Below are 22,350 nucleotides of genomic sequence, written 5' to 3'. Positions count from 1 at the left end.
AACAAAGTTTATTGCGTTCCGGGGTGACCGCAGCGAAGCGGGGCGGGTTAACATAAATGAGAGGCGATATAATGTTAACATTTACTGCAATCTACTATGGTTTTTATCATATCACTTGAAAGCGAAAAAGTAAAAATTATCTAAGTAACAAAGTTTATTGCGTTCCGGGGTGACCGCAGCGAAGCGGGGTGAACGCTGCTAGTCTATATATATAAAAGAGAACGTACAAATCCTTTGTTCCCTCATCACGCTAATACGGCTGAACCAATTTCTTTCATTTTTGGGGGGTTATTAGGATTTGGACCCTAGATGGTTTTTATCATATCACTTTAATTTTTAATTACCAGTGTCTTGAGATAATTGACCATTCAAGTGTCCATAACGTACAAATCCTTTGTTAGTTCATCATAGGTAAAAATAAACGTATTTATATGCAACCCGCATGACCGTGTCACTCGGCGGGTTAACATAAATGACAGGCGATATAATGTTAACATTTACTGCAATCTACTATGTTTTTTTTATCTAAGTAACAAAGTTTATTGCGTTCCGGGGTGACCGCAGCGAAGCGGGGCGGGTTAACATAAATGAGAGGCGATATAATGTTAACATTTACTGCAATCTACTATGGTTTTTATCATATCACTTGAAAGCGAAAAAGTAAAAATTATCTAAGTAACAAAGTTTATTGCGTTCCGGGGTGACCGCAGCGAAGCGGGGTGAACGCTGCTAGTAGATATATAAAACTGTTAACTCTGCTGTAATGATGAAGATTCAGGTAACATAAGGTTGGCACTTTTCTGCATACAAGAATATTTCAGTTACACAAGCTCGTAACCCATAAATTTTAATATTTTTCTTCAAGGTTTTCCTTGCTTTCCAGGATTATTCCATTATTATGAGTTCAATATATACATATTAACTCAAACTCCAGTATCTCGGAATAAGTAGTTTCACACTGAAAGAGAAATATAGAAAAACGCGGAAGAAATCATTGCATGTATTAATATATATTTTGACATATTAGTCTAAGATATATGGGTTGAACAAACAATATATTTTTGTCGACTGCAGACTGTACAGCGGTATATAGAAAGATACATGTTAGGAATAACTCTCAAATATTGAAAACGAATTAACATGGGTCATAAATATGGCAGAAACAACAGACATTAACTTGAAAATAGACACTGAAATGTTAATGGAAATGACGTGTTGTCAGAAGCATTGATAATCAAAGGGCAAAAAAGAGGCTTGACTGAACTCCAAGTGACAAGAAGTGTCTTAGGAGATGTTCTCATACAAAGTATGTGATAACATCCAGAAGCAATGGAAATTAACTTGGAAAAATAACTGCTTAAGATTGATTTTTGTGGAGATCTTTCTTCAGCAGTAGATCAACAATCGCTATATATCTGCTTTAATTTCCCCAATGTATACTGTAGAAACAAATATTAATATATAAAATAAATGAGATACCGAATCAACTCTTAAAAATATTAATTTGATTGTTAAAAATTTCTGTTGATTTAGTCATACAGGTGCTGAAATCGATAAGCGTAGGAGAGTTAAATTTGCTCGTCTTACTTTCTTGTAGCACTAAACAGCTGCAGAAAGTAGTTTTCGCTCTTTGCATACACCTTGAGTGTACGAAAACGAAACAAAATTCCGTTATATGCATCTCATAAACAAGTGAAATTGTTCGCAATTTTTGACTAGAGGAGAATCACGACTCTCGTTCTCAACCACGATGATGAGAATGATGGTAACCCTTCAGCTGAAGAGATAAAATCCCATTATTTCTAGTCTTGTCTTCCTGTCCCTACTTTGACCTCAGCTAACAGCCTATGACAGACCTCTGTGAATACCTTAGGCTCCTCCTACGAGACATCGTTTTTCCAATAGCCTTTTTCGTTTGTCTACTTCATTCTCTTGTCAAGGGATTTTCCTTCTCTTTTTTGGGGGGGGAGGTGAAAGGGTGGGGGTAATTGTTGAAAATAACGGGATATGATGTTCCATATAACGGTGACACGTCTCCACAATTTTAATCCATGATTATCATTCACGAATTTTCGTGTTGAATATTTTTTTAAAGACAGAAACTATTATATTTTTTTTTAAAACTTTCTTGTTTATTTTTATTTTTTGCCTTTCTTGAGATTTTACTGTTAAGATTTGCACTTTCCTTATTAATATTATTGTAATGTCTCCCCTTTTCTTTTCTTACTCTGTCAATGGTACATTTCTTCGTCTCTCTCCATCTCTGATTGCCCTCCCACTTTTTAGAACGCTCTCTCCTCCCCCTCTCCGTAGCTGCACACCTACCTACTTCTTTTGACTGCACGGCGCGCGGAGCATGTGATCTGCGCGTTCTTCCGGGGCCCTCCCTGCTTGCAGTCACTGCTTCGCCACTTTGAATGGACGCGCGCGACCACAGATCAGGGAGTCAGCGCTTAGACTTCGGCTGAGCAAGATCGTAAAAGGTAGTGCGGCGCGCGCGAGTGTGTTTATTTTTGTTGTTCCTTGAGAAACCATATGTGTGTGTGGTAGGCCTTCACGGCACTGAAGAAGACAAGAATTCTCCAATACCAAAAAAACTTAAGTGTTAGCTACAGAAAGACACATATTCTCGTGGATATACATTTTATATAATTCGTTGTACTAATTTGCTGTTTAGTGTAATTTCTCCAATATTTTTCCAACAAGTGCTGGATCATATATCCTATAAATCTGTGTGATTCTTGTGAGTGTTGCGGGACACTTATTTCATTGTTACGGCGACAAATTGTTGAAGATCATGACCTGGCTGCAATTGATAACACTTTGTCTTCGAGTTTTATGTTTTCGCGGTGCTGTGATTGTCATCTAGATAGAAATTTTTGAAAAGCATTTTTTTTGTTTCGATTTCGTGAGCGACATAACTAAATAGGAGTGATCTTGTCTTATTTATTTATTTATTTATTTATTTACTTGGCTAGTTCATTATTTTTCTGAATAAATATATAAGAGAAATATTTAGAAAAATGGGTCCGAAAACTTTAGATCCAACAGGTCTGTATTGAACCTTTGTTTCAAAGTCTGTCTACGGAATTATTTTTTCGCCCAAATTCATCCAAAGTAGATAAAAGCCCGAAAACATAAACAATGGGTCCTAAGCAGTTAGATCCTACGGGACTTTACTAAAAAAAGTTAAAACAATAACAAAAGTCAATGGAGATAGCAGTAAGTAGATTTTTGTTCAAATGATCTTAAAATCTAACGTATGCTTTTACAAAAACGAAATTAACATTAGTAATATTTCGCAAAAGATTTTTAAGAGAAAAAAAACGTGAAAAAGAGTCCGTAAAGACAAACCGAAGTCCACACAACTGTGATGAAGAGGAAAAAGAAAAAACAAAAACTAATTAATCGAACAGTGATGACGACATAAACTATCTTTTTTAAAAGCGTCGTTTGTACCTGCTTGCTTTTTTTTTCCTGGAAAAAATTGATTCTTGAGTGCCTTGGTCAAGGTTTTAAGAGACCTTACTTAGTCTCTCAAAGGCGGAAGTCTGTGTTCGTTAGACGACTGGTCATACCACAACACAACGACAGGCAGAAGATTTTTTTTTTTAAAAAAAGAAAAGAAGTGGGTAAAAACATTTTATATATATATGTATATGTATAGAACGGACGTTATAATATAGAAATTATACGTTTTAAGAGCATGACAGGAACGTTATTGGGAACTTCTGGAAGAAAAATGAAGAAAAAAAGCACCTATGATCTACCAGCAACAGCATCCCGAATTGTTTCTTCTTCGTCACACAGATGGTAAGTAAGCACTATATATATATACACATATACATATCTATCTATATATATAAGTGTATGAATGTATGTGTGTGAGTGTGTGTGCAAGTATGTGTGTGTGTGTTATGAGGGGTCATTCACCTCTCCCTTCTTCGGTCTATAGTGTTGTCATTCTTGCATCCAATTCTTATGATGTAGGCCCCTATATATGTGTCTTGCTTTCGTATGTGTTTGCGTGCTTGTGTATTTGTAGTCATATGTAAACACAAGCTACCTAAATAATATATATATATATATATTTTAGTGTAGTACTTCGAGTCACGTTCTTCTGCAGAGTGTATTGAGAACAGAAATGATAAGTTCAATATATATATACTGTTTTTGCCACTGCCACTGTGTGTGTGTCAATATAATAATCAAAGTGGGTAGTATGTGACTAACTTTAAACGTATTTACATCATTTTCTTTTTTGTCCCTTGTGGTATACTACTTACATATTGTACATTTGCATATGTAGATTACTTTCGAGTAGTTTTTTTTAAAAGCAAATAAAAAAAAAAGAAAAAGTTAAGAACTGGGTCGCTACTTTCGACTGTGCTTTACATATATTTTTATTGAGAGACAAGAAAGAACAAAAAGTATATTATGTATTAAGAAATACTTATGGACTAATGGAATAGATGTTTTTTTTCTTCGTTATTATGCAATTGATCAGAAAAAGTTGCAGAAGCAAGGTGATAGGGAGGTAATAGATATAAAGAGGCGAAAAGTTAAACTTGTACAGATATAAAAAGTATTTTTAAAAAAAGGTTTATAGATATAAATTTACACGAAAAGAGAATTATTGAAAAATTACAACTTTTTACGTTTCATACTATATATAAGAAATGAAATTTTAATACATTAGAAACTATGTGACTTAAAAATGTTCGAAATGGGTAACAGCATCAATTTCCAGTAATAATTGTAAACTTTTGTAATTTTATTCTGTATGTGACCACATAAAGATTTTAATTTTGATTGTTTTACGGTCCAAAATATTTTGTGAAATGTAACGGAAACTCTGAAGAGACAGTATTTGCGAATTTCTTAATATTGATCGATGGAGGTAAAGAATATGTTTAATGTTCGTACTTGAAATCCAAAATGTAGTTTGGCTACTACATACACTACGTGATCAAAAGTATCCGGATACCCAAAAAACATACGTTTTTCATATTAGGTACATTGTGCTGCCACATACTGCCAGGTACTCATTATCAGCGACCGCAGTAGTCATTAGACATCGTGAGAAAGGAGAATGGAGCGCTTCGCGGAACTCACGGACTTCGAACGTGGTCAGGTGATTGGGTGTCACTTGTGTCAGAAGTCTGTACGCGAGATTTCCACACGCCTAAACATCCCTAGGTCCACTGTGTCAGATGTGATAGTGAAGTAGAAACGTGAAGGGACACGCACAGCACAACAGGCCGACCTCGTCTGTTGACTGACAGAGACCGTCGACTGTTGAAGAGAGTCGTAAAGTGTAATAGACAGACATCTATCCAGACCATCACACAGGAATTCCAAACTGCATCAGGATCCACTACAAGTACTATGACAGTTAGGCGTGAGGTGAGAAAACTTGGATTTCGTGGTCGAGTGGCTGCTCATAAGCCACATATCACGCAGGTAAATACCTCGCTTGGTGTAAGCAGCGTAAACATTGGACGATTGAACAGTGGAAAAACGTTGTGTGGAGTGACGAATCACGGTACACAATGTGGCCATCCGATGGCAGGGTGTGGGTATGGCGAATGCCCAGTAAACGTCATCTGTCAGCACGTGTAGTGCCAACAGTAAAATTCGGAGGTGATGATGTTATTGTGTGGTCGTGTTTTTCTTGGAGGGGGCTTGCACCCCTTGTTGTTTTGCGTGGCACTTTCACAGCGCAGATCTACATTGATGTTTTAAGCACCTTCTTGCTTCCCACTGTTGAAGAGCAATTCGGGGATGGCGATTGCATCTTTCAACACGATCGAGCACCTATTCATACTGCATGGCCTGTGGCGGAGTGGTTACACAACCACAACATCCCTGTGATGAACTGGCCTGCACAGAGTCCTGACTTGAATCCTATAGAACACCTTTGGGAGTTTTGGAATGCCGACTTTGTGCCAGGCCTCACCAACCTACATCGATACCTCTCCTCAGTTCAGTACTCCGTGAAGAATGGGCTGCCATTCCCCAAGAAACCTTCCAGTACTGATTGAAAGTATGCCTACAATGGTGGAAGCTGTTATCAAGGCTAAGGGTGGGCCAACAACATATTGAATTCCAGCAGTACCGATGGAGGACGCCACGAACTTCTAAGTCATTTTCAGAAGATGTCCGGATACTTTTGATCACATAGTGTATGTTTAAAATTATAGTACTTACTTAATTTCTTAATGACTGAAAATTCTGAATTTAAGGTTACTATAAAAATATTAAAATACACACACACACACACACACACACACACACATATATATATATATATATATATATATATATATATATATATATATATATATATATATATATATATATATATATAATGTATGTGTGTGTGTGTGTTTTGTATGTATGTAGATAAATAAAAAATATCACACAACTAGATACGTAAGCACAAAAAAGAATCCTGGCGATACAAGTAGTTAATGGAGAAATGATCCCAATAAATTTCTTTAAATTGGAAGCATTTCATATGTCAATGAAATAAAAAAAAACACTGGTAGCAATCAGTCTTTGAAAAAGACGAAATTCGTGGAGTAAAGTTCTGACCCATTAAGCCCCTATTCTAAACTGTTTCAAGAACGTTATTATTCTCCTTGTCTACCTTCATTTTTAATATTCCCGCGCAAACAACAACTTGTGTGTCTCTTCACTCCTTTCATTTTTCATACCTTTATTCTCATCGTCATGATTAAAACGATTGGTTAGAAAAATGTGATTAACTAACCAAACTCATCATCGTCAAAATGCCGAATACGTACGTATTTAAGACTGTGACCGTTTCTGATTTTGAAAACGCTCTTGTTTACACTGTAAGTCATTACTTGGCAGCATGTATGTCACATCGTCGTTAAGAAATCATATATAATAGTTTTTTTTTTTTTTTTAAGTAATAAGTAAAAACTTGTTCTAACTCTTATTGAAACATTTGGATTGCGGGCGTAGCGAACAAGAAAATTTTTAACATATCTATTTTCATTTCCAACACTTTCCTTTGTTCTTGCTCCTTCGGCACCCTCTTGCTATCAGCGCCCGGGGCAACCGCCCCGCTGGCCCCCCAACTTAGTTACGACTCTAATGAGAACTATTCTAAATACAAAGCAATCTATTCTACAGTTGCTAAATGGATAAGGGATAACACAAGCACTTATATATTTAAAAATTAGTTGTATTTAAGGTAAAGTATTTTTTTATCTTAAAAAGATATTTTAACTTCCAAAAACTTCTTATTATGAGCAAATGTACTATCCAATGTAATGTAGCGTGATGCATTAATATCGTCACTGTTAGAACAAATGCTATGCTTCAAAGATTGTGAAAGAAAACAGGAGAGTGAATTAGTGGCCGCATTTCATATTAGTAAAGTACAACAATACAATTGATATTGTTTTCATTTGGTTATGTTATATCCCAGATTAAGTGTTAATTCGTTTTCTAAATATAAAATTTTAATTATTCTAGATATTGTTTGTAACTTTTAAATAGCTTTTCAACTCACACTTCGAAATTAAAACTTGGTTTGTTTGTACTTGGAGGCGGTTGACTTTCCTTCTTTTTGTTGACCCTTTCATTAAGGACTAGATTCTACAAGAGCAGCAGATGTGCTGAACATATATTACCCAATAGCAGTGCGCGAATTAGATTGAGTATATTTGAAGGGGGATACAATAGTTTCTAACAGGAGATAGTTGATTGCTTTGTGAGGGACCAATGTTTCAATTTGTTGCTTTTGGAAGAGATTAAAACAAAATAGAAGGAAATTCCGCCCCGGGATTCGCACCCTGTCCTAAGGGCATGAGTGGCACAAGCTGGATGGTAGGCCCTGGTTCCATGAGATATGTTACGCCACAGAGGGTAGATTTATTTATTTATTTATTTATTTATTCGAGAAATCTAACAAATTTAGTGAGAAAATTTATTAAATTGAATTAGTAGTTTCGCAAAATTATGGATTTAGCTTTTGTTTTTGTTTGTTTGTTTGTTTATTTTTTTTAAATCTGTCTGATTTAACTTTGTTAAAACATTCTATGGGAATTTTCACATTCCGATACTATGAAAAGAAATAAAAAGCACTCCTACATTGAATATCACTTGCTAGTCCAAATGTTTTTATTGTTTTGTTCTTTCTTTTTATTCGTTTCCTTAATAGCATAATGTTTATAGGACCTGCATTTAAAACATAGATCTGTCCTGTTCAAACAACTTGAGCAAACTGGAAAACGACCGCGTGCTGAAATAACAGGCAAAAGGAAGAGCGAAAACTAACCACTTCTTTTTCTTCTTCTTTTACGCGCCTATTTTTACGCTAGGTGTATGGGCCGACTTACGGACCGAAATTTACGACATCATTTTACGGACCGAAAATGCGCGCTGAAAATACGCTAGTGTATGTTGGCCTTTAATATTATTGTAATGTCTCCCCTTTTCTTTTCTTACTCTGTCAATGGTACATTTCTTCGTCTCTCTCCATCTCTGATTGCCCTCCCACTTTTTAGAACGCTCTCTCCTCCCCCTCTCCGTAGCTGCACACCTACCTACTTCTTTTGACTGCACGGCGCGCGGAGCATGTGATCTGCGCGTTCTTCCGGGGCCCTCCCTGCTTGCAGTCACTGCTTCGCCACTTTGAATGGACGCGCGCGACCACAGATCAGGGAGTCAGCGCTTAGACTTCGGCTGAGCAAGATCGTAAAAGGTAGTGCGGCGCGCGCGAGTGTGTTTATTTTTGTTGTTCCTTGAGAAACCATATGTGTGTGTGGTAGGCCTTCACGGCACTGAAGAAGACAAGAATTCTCCAATACCAAAAAAACTTAAGTGTTAGCTACAGAAAGACACATATTCTCGTGGATATACATTTTATATAATTCGTTGTACTAATTTGCTGTTTAGTGTAATTTCTCCAATATTTTTCCAACAAGTGCTGGATCATATATCCTATAAATCTGTGTGATTCTTGTGAGTGTTGCGGGACACTTATTTCATTGTTACGGCGACAAATTGTTGAAGATCATGACCTGGCTGCAATTGATAACACTTTGTCTTCGAGTTTTATGTTTTCGCGGTGCTGTGATTGTCATCTAGATAGAAATTTTTGAAAAGCATTTTTTTTGTTTCGATTTCGTGAGCGACATAACTAAATAGGAGTGATCTTGTCTTATTTATTTATTTATTTATTTATTTACTTGGCTAGTTCATTATTTTTCTGAATAAATATATAAGAGAAATATTTAGAAAAATGGGTCCGAAAACTTTAGATCCAACAGGTCTGTATTGAACCTTTGTTTCAAAGTCTGTCTACGGAATTATTTTTTCGCCCAAATTCATCCAAAGTAGATAAAAGCCCGAAAACATAAACAATGGGTCCTAAGCAGTTAGATCCTACGGGACTTTACTAAAAAAAGTTAAAACAATAACAAAAGTCAATGGAGATAGCAGTAAGTAGATTTTTGTTCAAATGATCTTAAAATCTAACGTATGCTTTTACAAAAACGAAATTAACATTAGTAATATTTCGCAAAAGATTTTTAAGAGAAAAAAAACGTGAAAAAGAGTCCGTAAAGACAAACCGAAGTCCACACAACTGTGATGAAGAGGAAAAAGAAAAAACAAAAACTAATTAATCGAACAGTGATGACGACATAAACTATCTTTTTTAAAAGCGTCGTTTGTACCTGCTTGCTTTTTTTTTCCTGGAAAAAATTGATTCTTGAGTGCCTTGGTCAAGGTTTTAAGAGACCTTACTTAGTCTCTCAAAGGCGGAAGTCTGTGTTCGTTAGACGACTGGTCATACCACAACACAACGACAGGCAGAAGATTTTTTTTTTTTAAAAAAAGAAAAGAAGTGGGTAAAAACATTTTATATATATATGTATATGTATAGAACGGACGTTATAATATAGAAATTATACGTTTTAAGAGCATGACAGGAACGTTATTGGGAACTTCTGGAAGAAAAATGAAGAAAAAAAGCACCTATGATCTACCAGCAACAGCATCCCGAATTGTTTCTTCTTCGTCACACAGATGGTAAGTAAGCACTATATATATATACACATATACATATCTATCTATATATATAAGTGTATGAATGTATGTGTGTGAGTGTGTGTGCAAGTATGTGTGTGTGTGTTATGAGGGGTCATTCACCTCTCCCTTCTTCGGTCTATAGTGTTGTCATTCTTGCATCCAATTCTTATGATGTAGGCCCCTATATATGTGTCTTGCTTTCGTATGTGTTTGCGTGCTTGTGTATTTGTAGTCATATGTAAACACAAGCTACCTAAATAATATATATATATATATATTTTAGTGTAGTACTTCGAGTCACGTTCTTCTGCAGAGTGTATTGAGAACAGAAATGATAAGTTCAATATATATATACTGTTTTTGCCACTGCCACTGTGTGTGTGTCAATATAATAATCAAAGTGGGTAGTATGTGACTAACTTTAAACGTATTTACATCATTTTCTTTTTTGTCCCTTGTGGTATACTACTTACATATTGTACATTTGCATATGTAGATTACTTTCGAGTAGTTTTTTTTAAAAGCAAATAAAAAAAAAAGAAAAAGTTAAGAACTGGGTCGCTACTTTCGACTGTGCTTTACATATATTTTTATTGAGAGACAAGAAAGAACAAAAAGTATATTATGTATTAAGAAATACTTATGGACTAATGGAATAGATGTTTTTTTTCTTCGTTATTATGCAATTGATCAGAAAAAGTTGCAGAAGCAAGGTGATAGGGAGGTAATAGATATAAAGAGGCGAAAAGTTAAACTTGTACAGATATAAAAAGTATTTTTAAAAAAAGGTTTATAGATATAAATTTACACGAAAAGAGAATTATTGTATGACCAAGGGTAAAAGTGGATCTGGAAAGGTAAGGGGATGCATGACGTCACACCGTCCCTCGTGCCTATTTTTGCTCATTGTAATTTTTAGGAAGTAGAGGGACGCTCTAGATATTTTCTGGAAGTGGGGTAACGGCATCCTCTCGCAATCCCCTACTAATTTTTGGGACGCGTCTATGTAAATTCATTTGCTTAAGTTTTTAAAGAAAGTTTCTTGGTGGTACACACCTCCCATTTAAAAAATCTAAAAGTAGAAAAATGTAAAAGTACATGCTGTATAAATTGAAAAAGTAACTTTTTTATTTGCAGACTTATTTATGCACGTGAAACTTAATAAGAGATGCCGTAATCGTAATAAAATACCAATGTGAGGATTCTTCGTATGGGAAGATTACTTTCGGATTTCTTGATCGATACACTTAGTTATATACTTACTTTGTTTATAGGATGTTATATAACCAATATAGATGTAATTTTCTAGTAACGCAGAATATTACAACTGGGGGCCACGGTGGGTCAGTAGTAGAAGTCACTTACCATTAGTACAATGTGTCCCTGGTATCATCCCCCAACCAACCCGAGTCTGTGGTGCACAATATCGTGTTCTTTGGTTCTCCTGTTTCCTCCCACATCTCACTTCACCAATTATTCCACAATCATTCACTTGTATTAATCGTTTATTCCGTTTAGCCTAAAATGAATTAGCCTGGAACATAAAAAAACTATAAATTTCAGGTTCATTAGCCTGAATACTTATTAATTATTAAAAGTCCTTATTTAACTTGAAAAGAAGTTGAGAACCATTTTTTTTAAATGTAGACTTGAGTGTTTGCGGGAGGCAAGTCTGATCCTTCTTATTCTCTTCTCTCCAATCTCAGCAAAAGATTGTGACAAGCGTACATTGCAGTATTTAGTCCAACCATCTTACCCCATATGAAATGCGAGTTCCCTTGTGGCTAATGGCACACGTGTACGGAGATCCGGGTTCGGTTCCCGGCGAGAGTTCATGTAGCTCAAATCTCACGTTAAGCTGTAGGTCTATGTCTTCATATAGCTTCGATGTTGAAAGGGACGCTAAAAATATATCAATAAACCTATTATACGTTGATTGATTGAATGGTATTTATGCCCTTTCTTTAAAGCGGACCTGCAGTTAAAAGTAGGAACTGAACCACTATAGTTTGATACTCTGAACAGGAATTGGACTTGAGACCTTATGCATCACGTACTAGTCATTTCTCCAGCAAGGAGAACTCTGAATATCATAGATTTAGTTTAGTTTTATTACTTGAAACCAGTTATGAAATCAAGTTTAATATAAATTTTTGAGTGGTACAAGATGTTATGTTTCAGGAACGTCCAGTTCAAATACATTTTTGAATTGAGTTGATTTTAATTTAGCGTCTCTTTCAGCAGCGAGGCTATATGAGACGTGGACCTACTGATTAACATGGAATCTGAACCACATGAGCTCCCGCCGGGAATCGAACCCGGGGCTTCCACGCCAAAGGCGCGTGCGCTAACCGCTTAGCCACGAGGGAGCCCAAATACATTTTTGTTTCAAATCAACTGTATATCTATTTTACAGTAAATGTGTACGAAGAGAAAGTTTGTACTTGAAATTTATTCTCTGGCTCGAGGAACTCCGAACAAATGAGCCAAAATTTTACTAGCTACTGTTTACGAGACATATAGAAATGTACATTGGGGACTCAATAGCTCAGTGACCGAGCACTCACTTCTGGTGCGAGAGGTTTCCGGTTCGATTCCAGACCACGCGAGTTTATGACGGACAATGTATGTGTCTAAGGTTTTCTTTAGGTTTTCCCCATTTTCCTGTCACATTATCATTCCACCAATAACTTTACGATCATTAATTTTCATTAATCATTCGCTCCCATTAGCGTAAAGGTCATAAATGTGGGACGTAAAACCTTAGTTTCATTTCAATTCAGAGACTTATATTCTTTCTACACTAAACAGAATATTATCAAAATGATGCGTTCATTGACAATGCAATACTGATGATGGTGGACATTTATTTCTGTGATGGACACTTACTTCCTCTGGAGACTTTTTTTTTTTTGTAAGGAAGAAATGGAACGCAAATGCGTATAGTAAGAGGATAGTGATATATATATATATATATATCATTTTAAAGAAAATGTAATATCTGTATTAGTATGTTAAATACTTTGTATCCTTAATAATAAAAAATATATTGTACTTGATATATGCGTATTAGTACACAGCAACTTGACGAATTGTTTGTCATATTTTTCCCATACACAGCGCCCTTAGCGTTCCACGATTTTTTATGGTGTCGCAAATCAAAACATAGGCGCGCCTAACAGTGTCGGAACGCTCCCCTTGCGTACACCACTGGTACTTAATACATATATTTGGCCCGAGATCAACGTAGGCCAAATCTCGTATATATAAAATTAAAAGTGCCTTCACATTACCGTATGGCTTACGCTCCTGGTTTCTCATGGGGTACTTCCTTCGCAGATACAAATTAGACTAGTTGCTCGGAAATGAAATGAAATATTTTAGTTTAATGTTCCATGATTATCTCCTTTAGGCTAAGGGAGATAATTATTAAGACAAGTGAATGATGATAGAAGAATTGGTGGAATGAGAAAGTGGGAGGAAACAGGACCACGGACCACCACAAACTTTCTCGGACGGGGATCGAACCAGGGTCCTGATGCACCAGAGATAATCGCTCGACCACTGAGCCACCGTACCTTCCCCGAGTAGTGGTTCGGGTCTCCACTTTAAAAAGACATGGATGTTAAATCAGTCCAACTCAAACGAAGAAATTATAATATGTATATAAGACCAAATATTACTTTCTCTGGAGTATCCTAAACTTGAGGCTCTTTTGAATTTAAAGTGTCACAAAACGTCATTGACAGGAGGTAATAAATAGAAAGAGAGGAGGGGGGAAGGGTACGAAAAGCAAAATGTGTAGGTTTTACTTTCAGATTCTCGTCTGAGAGGTCAATGCCCTGGGCCAGTACGTACAGGCTGAAACCTCGGACCACGTGGTTTATAAAAAGGAAGTAAAGTTCATACCGTACGACATTGAACAATGAAGCGATAAGCGTTCTGAAAACAATCGAAAGTCGTATCCCGCAGTGGAACTGCTTTTAAAAGCCTTATAATACAAGAAGTAATACTAGGGTCTAATAATAATACTTTTTTAAATTTCCTTTTCCATACAAGTAGCTTACGATTTCTTCTTAACGACAAATACATACGTTTACATGTATATTTTGTCGCTGAGTCAGAAGTGATAGTTTTGTAATTTTCTTTATGGGATATTTTATCAATTAATTAATTTATAGCAAATCAATAATGTTGAATTGAGCATTTAATTTTGAAACGATCACCTTTTTTTTTAAACTAGTACGGTCATTGATCCCTTGTCTGACGACGTAGTAAACAGCAAGAAATGATCGACTGAACCGAACGTGCTTGTTACGGACTAGATTTTGCTCGAGCAATGACCGAACTCACATTACCGGGTACAGTAGCTAGAAGAAACAATTGCTTTGCTAAATTTATAAAAAGGAAACAAGAAAATAAAATTGAAAAAAAAAAAAAAAGATTGAGAGTGATAAAGTATTTATTCCGAACAGGACAGACAGGCAGACTTTGAAATGTCATCATGATATTTCTACTATAGCTTGTCAAGTCGTTTGCTTTTTTCTTACTTCCAGAATATCCTTAGGAATATCCCATATTCCTTCTAGGTATAAAAATAATCATTTTGCGGAAGATTACAAAGTTTTTTGCAGCTAGATAGTATTAAAAATTAACATTTGAGGGCACAACGACTTAGTATAGGGCACTCACCTTTGTTGTGACAGGTTTATGGTTCGATCCCGGACCATGTGAGTTTGTCCGCGGATTTTCTCCCACATTTTCATTCTACGTTTTTCCCAATAAAATTTTCCTACATTTATTAACCATTCTCCGCATTTAGCTTATAAACATAATTGTGGAATGCCAAGTAGTGATCCGGGTTCGATTCTAGATTAGTCTTCATTACCCGAGAACGATAATAGTGGTATATAAACTTAAACAAAATAAAGATCATTGTTCAACAAGATATTCCGTTTTGTTTTTGTTGCAGGCGTTTGAAATTTAGGTGCTTTAAAGTATCAAGAAACTTCTGAACTTCGCAGATAAATAGGCGTTATTAAAATAAAAGAAAAAAATGAAATGAAATCTTTCAGTTTAACGTCCCACGATTATGCGCTTTAGGCTAAGAGAGACGATGATTAAGGCAAGTGAATGACTAATGGAAGAATTGGTGGAATGAGAATGTGGAAGGAAACGGGAGTACCCCGAGCAAACCCAACCAATATACCCATCTTCTACTTTTATTATTGACTCTTTGTGAAGTAAATCTACTATTTTAACATCTTAATTTTTTTTGTCTAATCTTAAACGAGAGGATACTGAAGCATGGTTCCCTGTATGACACGCATACTCTACCTCTTCCACAGTTATTTCACCGTAAGTCATACGTAACACTCAACAACGGCAAGTGTACAACCAGTGGTACGCGTACAATAGGTTGAGAAACTCTGCTGTATATAGAAAAATATAGAGAATATTGAAATAAATGTTCCACATAGGGTAAAAGAAACGAGTGACAAACTGATGATATTGGAATTTGTTTACAAAAATTTAGAGCTTAGACTTGTATCGCTTACAAAATGATCCATGTAGCAACGCATGTAAATAACTTAAATTAAGAAACGGAAGAACTAAGTACGTATAAACAACAATAATACACAGATATTTTGTTTTTCTGGAATATCCAAAGCTTCAGGACCTCTTGAATACAAGGTGTCACAAACGTCATTGACGGCAGGTTTCAAAATAGTTGGTGAAGAGGGAATTCCCAAGAAAATCCACAGATTTGATTTATATATATAGAGTCGCATTGCAGTTGAGTAGACGTCTATTTAGCAATTAGGAGACCCGGTTTCGATTCTCCGTAAGGGTGGGAAATTTTTACATTGTACTCTCGTTCCAACGCAGTGCTCACGTTCACTCAGTCTGTTTAAAATAAATGCCTGGGAAAACCTGGGAAAATAAAACGGATCTGATTGTGATGTTGATTATATCATCTCCAGGAGTATCGGAACCAGTTACAGGGGCAACTTGAATTTCTTTTGGGCAGGGGGAGAAAGGGGAGTGGCTTAGAAAATTTTGGGTGGGCAGCTATTTTTTGTATATCAAAATAAGATTTTTATATCATTGTACCTACATTACAATATAACGTGTCTGGAGGAATTAGGTGGGGCAGGCGAAGGCACTACCTTGCCTACCTTTAGCGTCGTCACTAACCAGAACCAAGAACCTTTGCCACCACGCACAGCCATTGGGTTTTCATGACCTGTCCAGAAAAGGAGTTATACTTTATTAACTTATATGGTGAGGCCGCGTGGTTCAGTGGTAGAGTGTTCACCTCTGGTGCACGGGATCCCTAGTTCTATCCAACTCCGGCCAAGTGGACTTTGTGGTGGACATACACCGTGGGTTTTCTCGGGGTTCGACCGTTTCCTCCCACTTTACTCATTCCACCATTCAATTCATTACTCATGATCACCACCTCCTTTAGCCTAGCCGGTATAATTGTGGGACGTAAAACTGAAAGATTTCATTTTAACCTACATTGAAAAGAATCCCTTTTCTTCAGAGGTTACAGCTGTACCAGTGAGTCACGCTCCTTTTGATACCTAGTATAATAACAACGAATTGATCTATAAGTATTACAATGCCTTATAGTTAAGCAAATATTGTATTATATATTAGTATTACATATGATTAATTCTTAAGCTATTCCGTCTATTGTTGGAGGTTAGAGGATCTTGTTTTTTGTGCGATGACCAATCGAATGAATGATCAGTTACACAATAAAAAGGGAAACAGAAAAGAATCACAAATAATTGCACGCGATGTTTATCCAACACAAATGCATCAAAAACACGAACAGGATATTCATTGAAAGAAACTTCCCTTTGAAAAAAACAGTAAATAAAAAATTGAATCATATCATGCGTTTAGAAAAACATCCTTCAGTTTCTTAATAATAGGTAACACTGCCCTTTTTCTGCAAATTCAATTAAACTTTATATTACGTAAATTTCGCAAAATAAATTACATCGACAACGGAAGATACATACAGATTGTACAATTCTCATGAATGTCAATTATTGTGCGAAATGGATGCTGCGATTTCAGTTTTCCGCCAAAAAGTAGACCGGAAATAATAGATGAATTATCTCAAAATTTAGATTTAATCTCAATTTATCAGACAATGAACTATACGTTTAAATGCTGATCAGTTGGTTTTAAGCTATACCTAGAGTGAGTTTTTTTTTCTTTCTTTTTTTCTTTTTTTTATAGAGAATCCATTAACTTGAAATCAGATATTACTTTTATTTTAGCGATTGCTTATCATCAAGTGACCGATATCTAAAATGACATTATCAACAAAGTTTTAATAAGCTTGTAAGCAATTAAATGATATTCAATAAGCAATAATATGATAGGATTTAGTTTTCTGGGCTTTCGCTCGTCATGTACGAGAGATGACGTCCCTCGGCGAGCACACTATCTGGGGAAAGAGAAGGAAGAAAGGATTGGGGAAGAAAGGAAGCGGCCTGGGACCTAAGTTAGGTACCACCCCGGCATTTGCCTGGTCTGAATGAGGATAACCCAGGGATACTTCATTCAGGATGACCCTGAAAAAGCTTTTTACACTTTTTCGACCAAGTGCCCCCACCGGGAATCGAACCCGGGACCGCTCGCACCAAAGACGAGAGCGTTAGCGACTACGCCACGCGGGGCCACTCCTAATATGATAGGATTATCAACAGATCAGTAATATTCAAGTCTCAGAATGATAACTTACCAACACTGAAAATCTGGGATATCCAATCAAGATGTAATGTACCAGATTATAGTATAATGCTAAAGACTCAGTATAGGTATTAACTTATCAACAAATCAGTAATACTAAAATATTGATAAGCCATATTATCAACTGAATAGTAATTAAGTCTTAGAGTTTCAGCTTATCAATTTAACATATCTACGCTAGAATTAATAATTCCATCTCTTAAGATAGTTTGCAAGAGAAAGTATGCATATGAGATATTTATTTACAGCTAACAAGGAGCAATTTCAAGTTTATATTTAACTGAATTCTATTTAAAAACAATAGATTTAAACAATAATAATAAAAACTTTCACGCTTTCGGAAAAGAAATACATATTGGCGACCTGTTCATATAAGTAAATGGCCGCGGCACTCAAAGGTAGAAACAGTAGAAGTGGATGATCAGGTTTATAGCCATAGAGTGAGGTCGAAAAGGGTCAACAAAACAAAAGAAAGCAAGCGAGCGAGGGCATTTACCCAGATTGCAAGCCTGTCTTTTTTTCTGATTCAGTCTCTCAACGTTTTACGTGGCGCGCGTAAATGCAAGGGCAGTGAGAGAAAGAGAGAGAGAGAGAGGAACAGTATTAACTTGCCCTTTTCATTGGCTGCGTGTGCTGTCATTGGGTCATCGTGGTATACTAACGTAGAAGAAAGGGAGGGGGAGAAATTCATCACCCACTGTGCTAGTTTTTCAAAGAAAAGAGATAGGTATTTTTCTATTGACATACACTATCATTTTCTGACTTGATAATATACGTATGTTTGCGTGTAGCATATTTTACTTAAGTGGAAAAAAGTGACGTAATTATGCTTATTTGAAGGATGTATCTAGTTTGAAGCGATTAGATTTTCAATAAATAAATATTGTTTAAATCTAAGAAACAATAACTCGTCAACAAATGGTGATATTTAAGGTTCAAATGAGACCTTTAGCAAATCAGCGATAAGTTTATAAACAGTTAAATTATATTCAAAACTTGGTATGACAGATAATCAACAAGTGAATAATATTCAGGTTTCAGACTCAGTTTATCAACATAGATAATCAACAAACTAGTAATATTCAAGTTTCAGATCGATAGCTTATCAACATATCGGTAATATTTAAGTCTGAGAAAGATAGCTTAGAGAATCTGTAATACTTAACCAAGATTCAATGTGGCAAATTTAGTAAATTGATAATATCTTAGTCTTGGAATGTCACGTTATCGACAAACTAATAATATTCAAGTATCAGAATTGCAGCTTATCTACATATGTAAGTGATAACTAAAATTCAATGTGACGGAAATTATCAACAAGTCAGTAAAGATCTAAACATTAGAATTTCATCGTGTTAAAGATCAGTAATAAAATATTCAACTAGGAAGTAGAAGTGGGTCATCAAATACTGGAGTGATAGATAAATTATAAGCAAACAATAATATTCAAATCCTAAGGTTGCTGCTTATCAGTACAAAATTATAAACAAGAATATTTCTTTATCAACAATTCAATGGACATAAATTACTGTTGACCTTATGGTGCGAGACAAGTTATCTTAGTCCAAGCTGGACATTTCGAAAATAAATATTATTTGATTTGATTAATTTGTAGTGTGAATATCATTTGTGTACGTGGTTTCGGGTTTGATTCCCGGTGAGCATACAAAATTTAATTTTAGGTGTAAATCCCATGAAGGAGAAACTTGAATTGAAATGTAGCGAATTCCGGTCTAGTATTCTATAAATAATTCCGATGATAGTCGGTGTGTTGGCAACGCATTATCCTTTAAAAAAAAAAAAAAAAAAGTTGTCTGTCTTTCTGGTCATAGGTTCCCCAGGGGTATAAGGACCGAGAGTTTAATTTAGATTTATTGGGAGTTTCGCTCTTGTTTTTTTCTGTAATGCTAGATGAACCGTAATTGATCTCTCGCACCAAATATTAGAATTTTGGTCCTGTAGGGAGTTGTGCAAAGTAGTGTTGTCAACAAGACGATTAATTGGTTATAGGGTGACAGCAGCGGGAGAGCACGAGTCGAGAAATGTTTTGTCTCGAAAACAAGACCACACATACCTTTTTTTTTTAATCTGAGACGAGAAAAATGACAATTCTCGTCTCGTTTTTGAGACGAGACAATAAATTTTATGAGTCTCGTGGGCAACGCTAATTCACGAAGTTCTTAAGGGTCTTCACTACAGCGAAATTAAACTACCGCTAATTTTAGAGCTTTTTCTGTAATATCTTCAAAACAAATAAAAATATTCAAAAAGCAGAAACGTAGTGGACTAGACAATACGATTTTGCATGTGGTACCGTTATCACAACTCATCTATCTGCTTTCGATTTGAAATTGTAGATAGATTTATCTTCTTTTTTTGGGGGGGGGGTGTAAATAGCGGCATACCAAAAGCAGATAGGTGAATTGTGGTAAAGGTATCACATGCAAAATCGTATTGTCTAGTTCACTACGTTTCTACTTTTCGAGTATTTCTTATTTGTTTTGAAGATATTACAGAAAATCTCTAAAATTAGCGGTAGTTTAATTTTGCTATAGTGAAGACCCTTAAACACTATTTTAGTGTTGAGTAACGCATAGTATTAAATTAGAAATTTATGCACTGATTATACGAACACAATGAAGAGCATTTATCAATGTTTAGAGCTCTCTCGTGGCTAAGCAATTTAGCGTAGCTCCTTATGGATCTTGGTTCGTTTCCCAGTTAGAGAGGGTTAAACGCATTATGGCCATTCGGATTCCATCTTCAGCTATAAATGGATAGCTAATATGAAGCCTTGGTACTGAGAACAAACGCTAAACTTCAATAAATAAATAAATAAATAAATAAATTGTTTAGTCTATCCTTCAGTAGGTCATGCTTTAACGTTTTCTTAACAATATATATTTATAAGCGCTAAAAATTATACAGTGTGTTTCAAAATGAATTTCGGGATTTTTAGGCTTCGTAGTACTTATTACATTTAACGTACAATTATAAACAATACATCATATGAAAGAACAACTAAAACAGTTTTTGCTACAAGTGTTCGATGCGAGCATCATTTGTCACACGACACACATCGTGTCGATAGGCGAGAAAGGCACATAAACTTTCCGCAGGCCACAAAACACATTTAATTTTGGGGGAGTCTCGTTGTAACTGTACCATCTCGTAGGGATTTGTTGACCCTTAGAGGCAAACATTATGAGTATTCACATCGCCCCTTAGATGAAATGTCGATTCCTCACTGAAGACGACAAGATTGAGAGTCTTCAACGTCATGCAGCAATATTTCATTTGCAAAATTGGCACGTGAACCGTAGTCTGTAGGCTTTAGACCTTGTAGCAACTGCAAACGATAAGGACGTAGTTGTAAACGTTGTTGTTGTTGATTTTAGTTTAGCGTCCCTTTCAGCAGCGAGGCTATATGAGACGTGGACCTACTGATTAACGTGGAATCCGAACCACATGAGCTAGTTGTAAACGTGTCCTTAAAATTTTCCACATAGACGGTTGCACTGTAACTACAGATTCAGTCTTTGCAAAATGTAAAACACAAAAGCTTTCTGCACACTAGTCGCCATCTTTGCTGCTAGCGCTTTCTAACGGCAGACAAAGAAAACAGTGCATGCACGTGCGTGCGTTCAAAACTGTTTGAGTTACTTTTTCATTTGAAGTATTATTTATAACTTTATTGTAATAAATACCACAAAGCCTTAAAAAACTCGGATATTCTTTTTGAAACACCCTGTACTTTAAAATTGATTGAAAGTAGGTGTTTCTTTCCTTCTTTGGCGAAACAAGTCTCTTAATTAAATATTATTTAAACTCTAGTAAGATTTCGTATAATTTCCTTTTTTTTTTAAAAAAAAAAAAATTAATATGTAACAGGTACTTTAATGATGTGAAATAACACAGGTGTATTTCTGAGACAAGTACATACGTACTCTTTCTACAAATGTGTGAATATACGCTACAAATAAGGAGGTTGTAAGAATAAATTTAGTTTTGAGTTTCACCCACTATTGTCCTACAAAGCAAGAAGCCTAGTTTTAAGAATTGAGGTCATTCACACTGCACATGTGCTAAGTGTTGAAATTTCAAGGAGAAATAACTTAGAACTTCGAAGTTGAAAGAAAAACTTTTTATAAAAAATATATGGTAAAAAAAATCATGTTTCATTTTTTCCAAAAAAGGAATCTTCTACCAATAACTTTTGTTATTTTGTTAAGATTTTTTTTCACCCCTGGGGGCGTCTTCAGTAGCTCTGCTCTTGTTTCTGATCCCTATGATAATTATAGATAATTAGTAACCCTTAAAATAAAATAAAAGGGAACACGGTTATCTTTTCTTTTGTATTTTGTGTGTTTTCTGTGTACAATCCACATTGAAGTACGCATTCTTGTTCGTTCTAATGGAAGGCACTTTGTTATACTAAATAAAAACTAAAAGAATTTCTAATTCTTATGTGAATACTGGGTTTGTGTCACTAACAAAGGCGTC

The 22,350-nt window shown here is 35.6% G+C and overlaps 1 long non-coding RNA gene and 1 other non-coding gene across 2 annotated transcripts in view; one reads left to right on the top strand and one right to left on the bottom strand.

Moving 5' to 3' along the window:
- The first annotated feature begins 8,614 nt into the window (after window positions 1–8,614).
- LOC145667115 (uncharacterized) overlaps window positions 8,615–22,350 on the top strand; it is a 101,427-nt gene continuing 87,691 nt past the window's right edge. The window contains exon 1 of the long non-coding RNA XR_014127869.1: window positions 8,615–10,071. This is a non-coding gene — a long non-coding RNA (uncharacterized LOC145667115). The remainder of the gene's footprint in view (window positions 10,072–22,350) is intronic.
- TRNAQ-UUG (transfer RNA glutamine (anticodon UUG)) lies at window positions 17,702–17,775 on the bottom strand. Its single transcript has one exon. It is a non-coding gene; the product is annotated as a tRNA-Gln (tRNA).

The sequence above is a fragment of the Thermobia domestica genome, chromosome 12 (assembly GCF_964235325.1).
Source record: "Thermobia domestica chromosome 12, izTheDome1.hap1.1, whole genome shotgun sequence".
Lineage (NCBI taxonomy): Eukaryota > Metazoa > Arthropoda > Insecta > Zygentoma > Lepismatidae > Thermobia > Thermobia domestica.
The sequence above is the reverse complement of the archived record's forward strand: the minus strand, read 5'-3'. Positions and strand labels throughout refer to the sequence as shown.